The following is a 12,361-nucleotide window of genomic DNA, read 5'->3' as shown; positions in this document are numbered from 1 at the left end:
CGAACCGTACTCCTGCTGGCTCTCGGTATGATTTCATATTGATTTAACCAAAAATACACGTTTACCTCCAGGCACGTTTCAGCCGACTAAATCCAGCTGCATAACTCAAAGGATAATTTTGCCAAGACTCACGGCTCGTGGTGTAATGGCTTCAGTCACGTTTAAAGCATTTAAACGGGACGGAAGTGCCAGTCAAGTTTAAATTAGTACGCGTATACACGCCCCCGATGGCCAATCGAATATCGGAGCTTTACTATAGTCCGCGCGCGAACAACGGGCCGCTTGTACGAAACACACAGAGGTGGCACTGTGCTCCTTCGAGACTGAAAGGCCTTACCGTGGCGGTTACGTTTTTCCTTTTTTGTTGTGCTTTGTTTTCTTTTATTTTTACAACTTCCTTCCGCCTTGCCGCGGAAGGAAGTTTGACTTATCAGGACTTTACTTTTTATCGTTGTTATCCCGAATAACGTGAAGCTGTGAATAACACAGATGTCGCCAGCGATTCTCTCGTAATTGCACTCGTCCGTCCGCGTAGGTATGACTACGATTAATTGTAGGGCGGCGCGGGAGAAACGGGACGTGGAGAAGGAAAAATTGAGATATGGCTTTCTGTTTTCTATTCTATTGATTCGAGCATGTATGTGCTTTTACATTGGAGCGATCCGAAGAAGGTGAATATGTCAATAAACTAAGGTACTTTACATCGGGTACATGTGCTGTTGAGAGAGGTGTGCTGTCACATACACGTGACAGACGTTTATCTATGTAACGAAGAGTCAACTGAAAATGATCCTTAATAGAGATCGCTATGACATAACCTAGAGTGATGTTCGTCAATGTTAATGACGTTTGCCCGATAACGTGACTATACGAGAAAAAATTGACAATTCGTTTTTTTCAATGCTCGTAAAGACTTCAGGCGGATGCTTCAAACGTACGAGGGCCGTTAGGTAGGAGCATCGAGCTGTCCGCGAATCACGACCCTCTTAACCTTCAGGCTGCCGGAACCTTTTAATTAGGCATGAGACTGGCGGGTTATGATTAGCCGATAAGACTCCTTCGATATAATTATATATATATATATATATATATATATATATATATATATCTTTTGTTCACCTAAAATTTGAGAAAAAAAAATTTGTGATAATTTGAAGAATAATACAAATTTCGTGTTTTTTAGCTTAAACTAACATTTTGAATTTCATTTGAATTTTAGCTTTCGGATGAAATCACGATAAAAATGTGTCGGCGTTTCGAGCAAATTTTAAAGACAATTTATGAAAAGTCTTTTCGGCGTTCGCATCGGAATTTACGACCGTGCCTTTTCGCGTTTCTGTATTTGGAAACGTGCCCCAGTGCCGGTACTAAAATTTCTTGGTAATTTATTCAGTTATCAATAAAATGGAAATTAGACTCGTGGCGTCCTTCCACGTGGAGGAGGAGCAGCAAGCCGACGGGTAAGAACATTTCGAACGAGGACTCGACTCTGTGTAATCTGGCATATCCTAAGAAATTCCACGAGTCGTCAAATTTTCATGATCCGTAGCGGAAGTGACGTAAACAAGTAGCGCGTTGCGCGACAATGAGCTAGTGAAATCAAAGTGGCAGGTATACGTGCCTAACTGCGTGGAACGTAATGTTTACTGTATAGAAATACGAAATGGGACTACGCTCGGCGAATCAATTTGCAAGGCGAAGGCGTAATGGCCAAAATGGCTGTCGCTTCGAATGCTTAACTGCCTTTTTCGCTTATGGAGTGGAGGTAGCAAGGGTGTCGGATTTCCGAGAGTTTTTACAGTACATTTCCCGTTCGATCCTCTATCCTGTCTATACCTTTCTCCTGCAGGTGCGGAACGACTACAAGAAATCGGAACAATGAAAAACTTAAGGATCCGTCGTCGTTCACTTTCCACGCTCGATTTACTGGGAAAATTTCGCAAATCAGATTTCTACCCGATATTTCTCGCAATGTTACGCCCTTTAGATATTGATCGTTCGCTGCGCGCAGCAACACCCTCCGCTCTCTGTTATGTTACGGACTTTGCTTTTACCTCATAGAGAAACGAGAGTCTCGTTCACCGCACACGCTTCGTCTATGTGGATGCGACAAGAACTTAGAGATTGCGGTTTTGTGGCTATACGAGTCTACGATTTCCTCGTAGGTAACAGTAATGATACGGAAATAAGCCAGCAAAAATGTAAACAGACAAAGAATGGCGAAAAATAATAAGTCATTGAAAAACAAACTTATCGACACCGGATAGGCGTCCCATATATAGATATACACGCGCGCGCGTAGATTGTGCAAAAAATCTATTAAATTGCAATTTTCCCAAAACGCGCTACAGCCGCGAGGCTCGAAAAAGTTTAAAGAGCCACTCGCGCTGTGTAACTCCGACAGTTTTGAGTTAAAATTTGGCTTTGTAAAAAAAAAAAAAACAGCTGGCAGATAGAAAAGAAAAAAACTTCTTTAAAAGGCCGCCGGGGATGGTAACGAGCTCTCGGACCCAGCCACCCTTCGACTGAGCCCGATTCGGGTTATAGTCGGCCGAATGTCGGATCTCCTTTCTCCCAAGAAATACGAGCAGCCAGTGGGTGACGTCATTGTGTACGAAAAAGTTCCCAACCGTCGACCTCAAGAAGCGAGCAACTTTAAAAAATGAACAGTGACAATTTGCCCGGCCGTTACGAGCAATCTGAATGTCTAGGTATAGGAGAGACACTCGTGAAAAAACGCAGCAACAGACGACCGTCAGCGGGCGAACGATACGTGGCGTCACGGCTGGACTAATTATAGTAGCGAGCAATCGCTCGGCTCGTTCTCGTCAACAATAAACCTTTATTGTTCGTGGTCGTTGAGTGCAACGAGACACCCGGGGTCAACATGCCCTATCTGCTTCCAGGGAGCAACCGCGACAGACAGCTATAACACAAAGCCATAAGAGAAGCACGTAGGTTCAAACGGTCTAAAAAAAAAAGTTACCTACGATTCCATGGAAATTTCGCAAAGCGTGTCAATCGTTGAAATTTTTTCTCTCTCAACTTTTTTTCTCCCGCGTAAAATTATCATAAATTCACGTGCACCGTATGCAACGAGAGGTATAACAATTTAACGTGAAAAAGTCACTCGGCAATCCCCTTCGTCGTATATACGTCAAATACACGTACGTAACCGTACCAGCTAGACTTTCGTTAACTGTCCTCCTTGGCTGACGTATTAATCGTCCTATTCGTGTCCGACGAAGGCAGCACACGTAACATCTCGTGTCGCAAAAACAGGCCATCCTTCCGTCTTCCCTTATTTCCTGCTCCAAGTAGTGCACTGTGACCTGTTGTCCTGAGACTCGAGACCCTACGGTCTCTTGAGACTTGAGTCATTTTCGCGACGTCACCACGTGTGTTTCCATTAATGGTGACTAGGCGTACGAGGAGCATAAAATAATTACAATAAAATAACCCTGACGCGCTATATTCAATTTTGGAGTCAGGAGTTCGCGGCCGGCGCATCTCCGTCGATACTCCCCCCCCACCCCCCCCCACCCGGGGGCGACAAAGCGTTCCCTGATCCGAGCACGCTAGTTATTCGTTTCAGGACGCGACCTCGTGACGTCACGGTGGCATGTACCGCTGCAAAGTTCCGTCACTCTCGCCCATCGTACGTAATGCAAATTTGAAAAGCATTTGAAAAAAATCAACAGAGACATTAACATGGAAGAATGCGAAGACGTTGAACTCAAAGAAAGTTATTCCCTTGGGTAAACTTTTTTTTTAACGATCCCCCGGCGTTCTATCCGTCATCCGCGCGTCGCACGTAAAGGTTACTTAGTTTACATTCGTCCAGATGCTACCCCGCGCGGGTGCTGCGGGTAACTCTTGGAATAGACCGGAAAGTGTTTTCCTAGGGATATATCACAGACTCGGTTCTCTTCTTAGATCGAGGAAAGGTACATATTAGTTTTCTCTTGGACGATACGTCGTCGGGTACCCATTGGGAAACGTCATTCTCGTCGATTAACGTGAATCCGATCCCCTGGGATTGTAAAAGCTAATGAAATACCACCTCCGAGACTATAAAGTCCGACGTGTAATTCCTGAAGGCTACCGAATTTCACGTGTTAGTCGACAGGAAGTAAAAAAAAATGGATAATACTTTTATATAATTTTTGTCACTGAAAAATCATGAGATATTGAAAATTTCATAGTTTCGGCAGAAACGCTAATAAATATTTTATTAAAATCTTGCTGAAGCAAGTATCGCTGGAATTACGTTAAAATGCTTCGATCTCGTGACACGTTGGTTTCCAATGAACATGGGACAATTCTGATTCAAGGTAGCTTCGGGCCAGACTAAACCCCGAGGCTTCTTGAAAAATGGAGAATGGGAGCGAGCAGGTATACAGGGTGTCCCAAAATTGTAGCCTACTTACGGCTCTTTTGGGACACAGCGTATGTAGCGTGACAGTGTGTGCTTGGATCGAACAAAGGTAAAAACTGTTCTACGTATGTAGTTATATATCATCAGTTCTCATTTTGCATTCATATGTGCCGACGAACTTTAAGCTTATATATGAAGGTTTTATCTATTGTTCCTTTGACGAGCGAGCTCAGACTTCTGGAAGAGCTACTACATGTTGGTGGTACGGAGAGTAAAGGATTGCAATACATTTTCCAGTATTCTAGATCGACGGAAAAACTAGGTACGGGCTTCCTCAGGTTGGATCTTTATGTCTCGTTCTAGTTAATTTCGTATCTCTCGGTTACGGATACAAGTTCAAGGTTTCCCTAAACATCGCAGCCTGCGGTGGCTGGGTTAACGCAGAGATTCGGTAGAAGATTAAAGCACAAGAGTCGTGCAGAATCAGTAAACAGATGAAGGAAAGTTGGAGGTAGGGTGAGAATTAAAAGGAAGGGCGGATGGTAATTTTGATCCCATAGTAAGATCCCAGAGGTCAATGACCTGAAGAAGAACGAAATGCTCGTAACTCGTGAGATGGCTTTGCACGAGGAATAATACGAGACAGAGAGAGAAAAAAGAGATTTAAGATGAGAGAGAGGTCAAGAGAAGGAAAAGAAATCGTCGAGAAAAGTTATCTCCCTCTCTCTCTCTCTCTCATGGATGAAAAGCCAGAGAAAAATAATCGGTGCGCAGACTTCTTACGTGCATCGCGGTAACCCGAATAAGGCGGCCGGGAAGGAAAATCTGCCGTTTTGCATGGTCGTGCGCAACCTCAAGAACAAAGAGGTAAGTATAGGAGCGCTCGAGGGATAGAAAGAGAGCACAAGGAGTAGGACTTATGCTAATGGCTGCGTCATGGCATTTTTATGACAATGAAATTTCATCACCGCGTCGGATACTCCGCGTACGGCCAAAGGAAACCTCGTGGATTTTTCTTTGGACTAACTAGCGGCTGGCGTGACACTGTACCCATAAGGGGGGGTCAGCGTGCATTGAAAATTCGAATTAACGCTCGGTCGCTAATTATGTCAACTGGTCGGGTGGGGCATGGATGCAGAAATGGCACTGGTCTATACGCATGTACACTACGTCACATCAGATACGTGTGAGCGTGCAATGAAATACAAAAAATCGTAAGCGGATCCAACCGGCCGTAAAAAAGCGATCGACACTTTTGTAATGTGTAGCTAATCTGTTTCACTCACTGTACAGTAGCTACAAAGGGTTTTGGCTAAATGAACATTGTGTATACTCACGTCCACGGGTATGGCATCCACTCCCAGGAGGAATTAACGACCGGATATCTGTAACAAAGGACGAAACGGGTTCCGTTATTTTTTTTGTCAGCTTTACTTACGACTACGAGAAAGTATTACGTAGAAAATGGCTACCATTGCCCGGGAAAGTCTTGCGCGTAGCGAGTAACGACGGGTGGTGTTACGTGCGATAAATCATGTTGGTAGTACGATATATGATACTTAAAAAAATTTCGAAGATCGATTAAGCAGAAGAAAAACTATATATATATATATATATATATATAATAGAAATTTTCTGTAATCTACTATTTTATATATATATTTATATATATATATATATAAAATAGTAGATTATAGAAAATTTAAAATAATTTAAAATAAGTCAATATACTATTTTATATATATATTTTATATATATATATATATATATATATATATATATATATATATAAAATAGTAGATTACAGAAAATTCCTCTAGCGAAGTGTCACGTGCCCGGGAGAGCTCGCTCGAAAAAATTAGCCATACGGCAATAAAGCAGCGCGTGTTTCCAGAAAGGCGAACACGATTACCGAGCGCAGAGGCCAAAGTGAAAATCGATCGTCGACCACTGCCGTTAACGAATTTCCCATGTAAATTTTGGGTGGTTCTTGAGGGGAATTGAGGATCGTGTGTAAAAAGGACGCATGTAAATCGCAAGCCTCTGGACCCAGTGGATCTTTTGTACTGCTGGAGAAGCAGTTAGGCGGCAATTGGAATGTTGACGAAGTTTAATCATAATAGGGATATATATACAACGCATACGTATATATAGTATGCAAAGTATATCTACAAGGTCCTCGGACCCGAGGAAAGCGAAGTATCTAAGGAATACGTGTATCAAGCAACTCGCCGCAAACTTCGTTCCCAATTTCGTTGCACCGATATTTTGCATTTTGGATGCACCGACAAATTGTACGAATGCATGCGCAGACGGAATCTCGTTTCTTTGGTTAACGGGAATTAACGATTTTTAATTTGTCAAAAGCTGTATCGATTGTTCTCATTAATTTTTTTTCCTCAACTTCAAACACGTTTTACAGCCATCACTCACAGCTGTACCGGAGACGTTCCCCTTTACAAATCGTATATGCTCCAATAACAAAATACCTTTTGAACTCAGTCACGGCTACGAGTATTATGTGAATTAAGTGCTCTCGAAATACTTAGTTATTTTCACACTTCGTTAATTGACTTTCGACCGCCTGTACCAAACAGTATATACCGTAACGGCTCTTATAACTCGTTAGTTGACGATTTTTGCTCTGTAATGATCTACGTGGTGCAAGGGAGCCGTTAGTTTCTCTTAAGCCTGTTTTACAGTCCTAATTTGTTACTTCCAAAGGGTACGAGAGGCAGGTTGAATTTATTTACAGAAAAATAATCAAATTTGAAATAGTGGATGGACCCGAATAATGAAAGTCAAATCTGCACGTAATAATTTTTTTTCAATCGAAGTTAGGTTAGTTATCTTCGGGAATTAAAATATTTACGGGTACTGTAATATCGATAACAATGTAATAAAAGTCGTAACTCGCAGTGACGAATGAAGATGGCGCGCGGGTCGTTTCAAATAAAAATTCGTATTCCGAAAGGGACGCGCTCGCTTTCGTCACTGGTATAACAGGGAGGGGACCGCCGGCCGGAAGACTCTCGGTAAACTAAGCAATCATGCAAACGGATGGGCAAACGAATAATATTTTTCCAGCGAAAAGAGTCCGACTCGTATTTATCGTGTCTACTTTATCCAACTTAAAAGGGTCCTTGATAACATTCGTCTTATTTAATTTTAGGTTAGTTCGGAGAGAAGGACTGCCCTGTATCAACCCCACGAGAATAGACCGTGCACGTGCCTTTGTGATATTAATAAAAAATGATACCTCAAATTCGTTTAACGAAAATGAAGCATTCTAAAAGATAAACATCGATTCATACTGCCGGATAAAAATCTTATAAGAATCGCTGGTAAAATTAAATTTCGTAAAGGAACGTGTTACTCTAACCTCCACCGAACGTCACGAACAGTCTAAAACGTGGGCCGAAGCAGCTTCCCGTGAAAAAAGTTTAAGACACAAGCATATACGAAGATTCGGGTAATAAGTGTCTATCTGTGAGATAAAGGAATTCAGGAGAATTTTTTCAACGCGACTTCAACAGACTGGTCGACGAAAAATCTGCATCTCAAAGGATCATCATCCTAGAGTCTCTTATTTTCCAGTTTCCTGCTTCGCAATTTATCTCGTGATGCTTGTCCGAGTCAGAAATTGGATGACGACTGCAAAGTTAATTAACTCGCAAAGCCAGCTGGACCCGACTAATGAGATTTCTTCAGTAATTAAAGTATCTCGAGTTCGACCGACCATTTCAATCAGTATAGGACGAAAAGCCAATTTTTCAGCTCTACACAGATCTCATACTTTTCCTATAGTACAACTTCGGCATATACCATATTAAAGGTCCAAGTGAAAAACTGTACGAGTCCTCGAAGAATCCGCTAGTCTAAGAATCAACGCGTCCCGCACGGGTCGCTGCGTCCCAGTTGGGGACTCGTAAGTAACGGATGATCGCGTTAAGAGCAGACCAGATGACGATTGGACGAAGTGCGCAAACCGGCGGGGCCCCGGTATTCGAAATATGTGCTTGGAATTATGAAATTAGACCTGGTTCTAATCTAGGTAAGACCTAGATACATCCTGCGAGATATACCTCGTATGTTCCGTCTGGCACAAGCACAGATCTATTATAGCACTCCCATCTAAAAACATAAAGTCCAAGTGGCCAGACAAGAGTAACGATTAACTAACCTAAAAATTCATTGGATCGAGGCTAACTTCGGACGCTCGTCAAAGGTCACTGACCCAACTCAATCGCAATTTACGACAAGTATCTAATACAGTGTCCATTGCTAAGAGTGCTTCGTTCAATGCCCAGCTACTTCCCTCTTTTTCCATTAGCCCGTTATTTTTCTTTCATTCTGCCTACCCTCTGTACCCTGAGCGCTCCTGATAAAACTCCGTTCGCTCGGTACCAAGAAAAGTCAGACGCGAAAAAGCTTTTACGTCTCTGGCAAAGAGCTTAACGTTGCGTGTCGCGAAGACGCTACACAGGCCCAATTACTTGACTAGCCACTTCAGCAGGAGTAGCCGACCTTTTGTTTTCCTACGGAAAACCCGATAACCGCGTGTATATACCTACCTGACCTATCACGGATACGAGTATCAGTCAATAGTACACAGGGCTATTGAATTTCAAGAGACTAGTTAGAAAACCACGCGCTTTTCGGTATCAAGTGCCACCTCGCATCGTGCACACAGTCAATAGAAAAGTCATACCGGATGACTCACGAGTTACGTTCACCGACCGCCTAAGTGGTGCGTCCGTTAGATTACGACGGCTGTATTAATTAGCGTTATGGAGACTGTCGCGATACACGCTAATAATATCGTTGCAGCTCGAGCCTCGATTACGTAAAAATATCAGCGCAACGCGAGTGCATCGGCATGTCGTCGTCGACTGTCAATACGAAAGAGAGTTCTCGACTGTCTATTTTCTCAATAAATTCCACGCGGCCGATTCGACCGATGGAATTTTACGATCGGCGTCAAATACGTCATCGCGATCCATATCCTTTAGAAATCATCGCACGGGTGTCATAGACGGGTACTATTTAGATTTTGCAATGCGAACCACTCCGCCTGGCAATGGCTATATTTGTCGCGTATCCGAGCGTGTCGGAACAATTATCAATAAAAAAAAGTCACATACCATCCAGGGTAATGCGTAGGTGAGAATAAACGTAAGCAAAGTCGAGCTATTGTAAGTTCGTGTTAATTGTGTCACGAAGGGGTCGCGTCTGCGATAATAGCGCAGGCTTTGCACGTACGGCTAACGCGTCGCGCTGACCCACGGCGAATGGCTCTATTGTGCTGGGTAAGAATGCGCGAACTTCACGCCACACTCGTGTTTTACCTTTTCTGCCTTATTAATCGGGTACCGAGTAAGTCACGTGACATTGTGCATATACACGCAGAAATCCGTCGTTCAACAGCGCCTACGGCTGGTTTTACCCACGATCCAACGTCTTTTCCATTCTACACTCTGTTTTCTCTAGGTTCCTTCCTATAAGGTACACACTGCCACGGAAGTATCAGTCAAGTTGTTTGAAAGCTGACTACTCGGTGTTTTCATGTTTCCGATGTCGTTGACAAACTTCACTCCGGTCGGGACATCGAATTTTTACGTGCTCAGTCAAAAGGGACGTTTCAGGTTGGCGCGACTCGTGTCTCGGAGACAGGCGTTGCCACTGTGACGTAGAGCGAGGTAGTAGCCGGGTTATACGTGTTTCGAAGCCAGGTAGACTTCCAATGCAATTCGTATACCTATAGGGAGGATATACCACGTGGGTATCTAATACCAATATATACTGGCAGTGTTGCCAATTCCTGTTTGGGGATTAAAGGGAAGCTATGGGCGAGGGGCCCGTTCTCTTCGTGGAGTCGCCGCGCAGTGCTGTGTGCACGGTTTGCGATAAGAGTCAGTGCCGGGCGAATGCACGCCAAGCAATTAGCGTTAATTACTCCGTGGCATAATTAGCGGTCAATCGAGCAAGACACTGCCCGCGACGATCTACGGCGACAGAGGACTGGCCTTTCTGGGAAAAGTGGACGTCGACTCGTGGACGAATATACGTTTATTCTTCGTTATAGATACATACGTACACATTTACATGTGCACGTTATATTTTTATACTATCTGGAAATTATAGATTTATATGCGTGATAATTATTTTTCCTTAGATCATGGAAAAACTTGTTGATTATAAGAAATCTCGAAAATTTTTGGAATTATCGTGGGCGAAATAATGTGACGGAGGTGTCAGGCCGGATTGTAAACGCTCGTAAAGTCGGAACCGAGGGAGCCACGTGGTAGCAGGGGCTCTATGTACACGATAAACGACGTGACGTTATTTCCGTCCTGAAGTCAGTGCTTTATGCGAGCTGTTGGCAACGTGCAGTGTCGATTCAGCATCGAATGCGACGGGAAGCGAAAGACAGGAGGCCGTCGAGACGTCACGAAAATAGCACGAAGCTCGCCAAGACGACGCCGTTCCTGGTATTATGGGTAAAGGACGATCTCGCAGCAGCGGTACCGGGAAGTCTTGCGCGTACCGTAAAAGACGTGAGAGTCCTAAGCAATCGATGGTAAATGCACACCACGTGCATACTATATATACCGGCTAAGTTGAGCCCAACTGCATAGACTCGTTAGACGGTAAATGTACTTGATGTAAGGAGGAATGAAAATACGGTTTAGTGTATAGGATGAACTTCGGGAAAAAATAATAAAAATTAGCCTAGGTATTTAGCAAGAAGAAAATATAGACTAAGATATATATATATATATATATATATACTGTATAAACGTAGAAAGTGTAAGGCTAATGATGGTTCACTCGAACCTTGCAGGCTCTTGACATTTTTTAACTCTTGCTCCAGATTCACTCTCGGCTCAACATGCGCATCTGCTCCGTTACTCCCTGCTCGCTGTCTCGTTATGAGAACAAACAGGACCGGGCATTAAAGTCCTACTCATTGGCATCGTGCCTATAAGAAATCCCGGCAAAGTAATATCGTAAAATTAATGCGTCACCCACCGGCGCACAGTATAAACTTTATCTACCCTGATCGACGTACATTAGTTTACTCGAAGGAAAAAAAAATTTAACTTCGTCACACCATATAGACTTTTGTTAAGTGTACGTTATTGAGGACGTAGAGGAGGACAATTTGAAGAAAACGAAGAGTTAACGAGAGCTGCCACTTTTTAACAGTCCCTTCAGGATTCATTGTCCTTATTATCGTAGCCTTTCTATGTTTCCACAGTAAGTTACGCTTGGTAAGTGATACTAGGGACGAATCGGATGCGTCAAGATGAAAGATATAAGTGATCGAAGAAGCGAGCACTCAACGAGATTCTACTGTACACACGAGTTCACACGACGCCAAGAGAACCGATGGTTGGATAAACGAGAAATATCCGTTTCACCAAAACTACCCTAGGTCTCTCTCGCATCCCTAAGGATTATCCAGGACTAGTGGCTGCTACCCCTCGTTCGTTGCTACACTTTATTACTCGATAGTAGTTCCATCTGGCGTGTCCAGACGAAACTACAAAAGATTCTGTTCCTCCTGACACGCGTTCTAGCAACGGTCTACAGCACATTAAAGAAAGCTCCTGGGTCCTCGAGAAAGGATATGGGTCTCTCGTTAGCATTTAAGCCACGAAAAGGGTCCTCGAGTTACCAGGAAGCACAGTGGGCACCGATCCTCCGCTTTTATTTACTTCGCTTCGTGCCTCTGAAAGCGTCCTATGCGTTCTCAAGCAAAATACCACAGTCGGTAAGGAAGAGCGCGGGAAACTATTTTCTCTCTCCGGCACGCGATATACATGTACAAAACATATTCGATTCCGCCGAAAATACGAGAAAGACTAACGTTTGATAAATATCGTTAACGGATTAGTTCGGAGTGACAATACGCGCGAGAACTCCGAAGAGTAAACAGACGCAAGATTACAGGCGCTGAGATTAGCGCGACAGAGAACG

At 43.5% G+C, this 12,361-nt stretch overlaps 1 protein-coding gene across 4 annotated transcripts in view; it reads right to left on the bottom strand.

Moving 5' to 3' along the window:
• LOC107269061 (dystroglycan) overlaps positions 1 to 12,361 on the bottom strand; it is a 69,777-nt gene that overhangs the window by 14,773 nt on the left and 42,643 nt on the right. For 3 of the 4 annotated variants that reach the window (XM_015742499.2, XM_015742498.2, XM_015742501.2), the window contains exon 2: positions 5,716 to 5,763. The gene's annotated coding sequence lies outside the window, so the exon portion shown is untranslated. Of the gene's footprint in view, positions 1 to 5,715; positions 5,764 to 9,726; positions 10,027 to 12,361 lie in introns of those variants that run through there. The other variant, XM_015742500.2, reaches the window with a different exon arrangement.

Source organism: Cephus cinctus, unplaced genomic scaffold (assembly GCF_000341935.2).
Source record: "Cephus cinctus unplaced genomic scaffold, Ccin1 Ccin1_scaffold0597, whole genome shotgun sequence".
Taxonomy (NCBI): Eukaryota; Metazoa; Arthropoda; class Insecta; order Hymenoptera; family Cephidae; genus Cephus; species Cephus cinctus.
The sequence above is the reverse complement of the archived record's forward strand: the minus strand, read 5'-3'. Positions and strand labels throughout refer to the sequence as shown.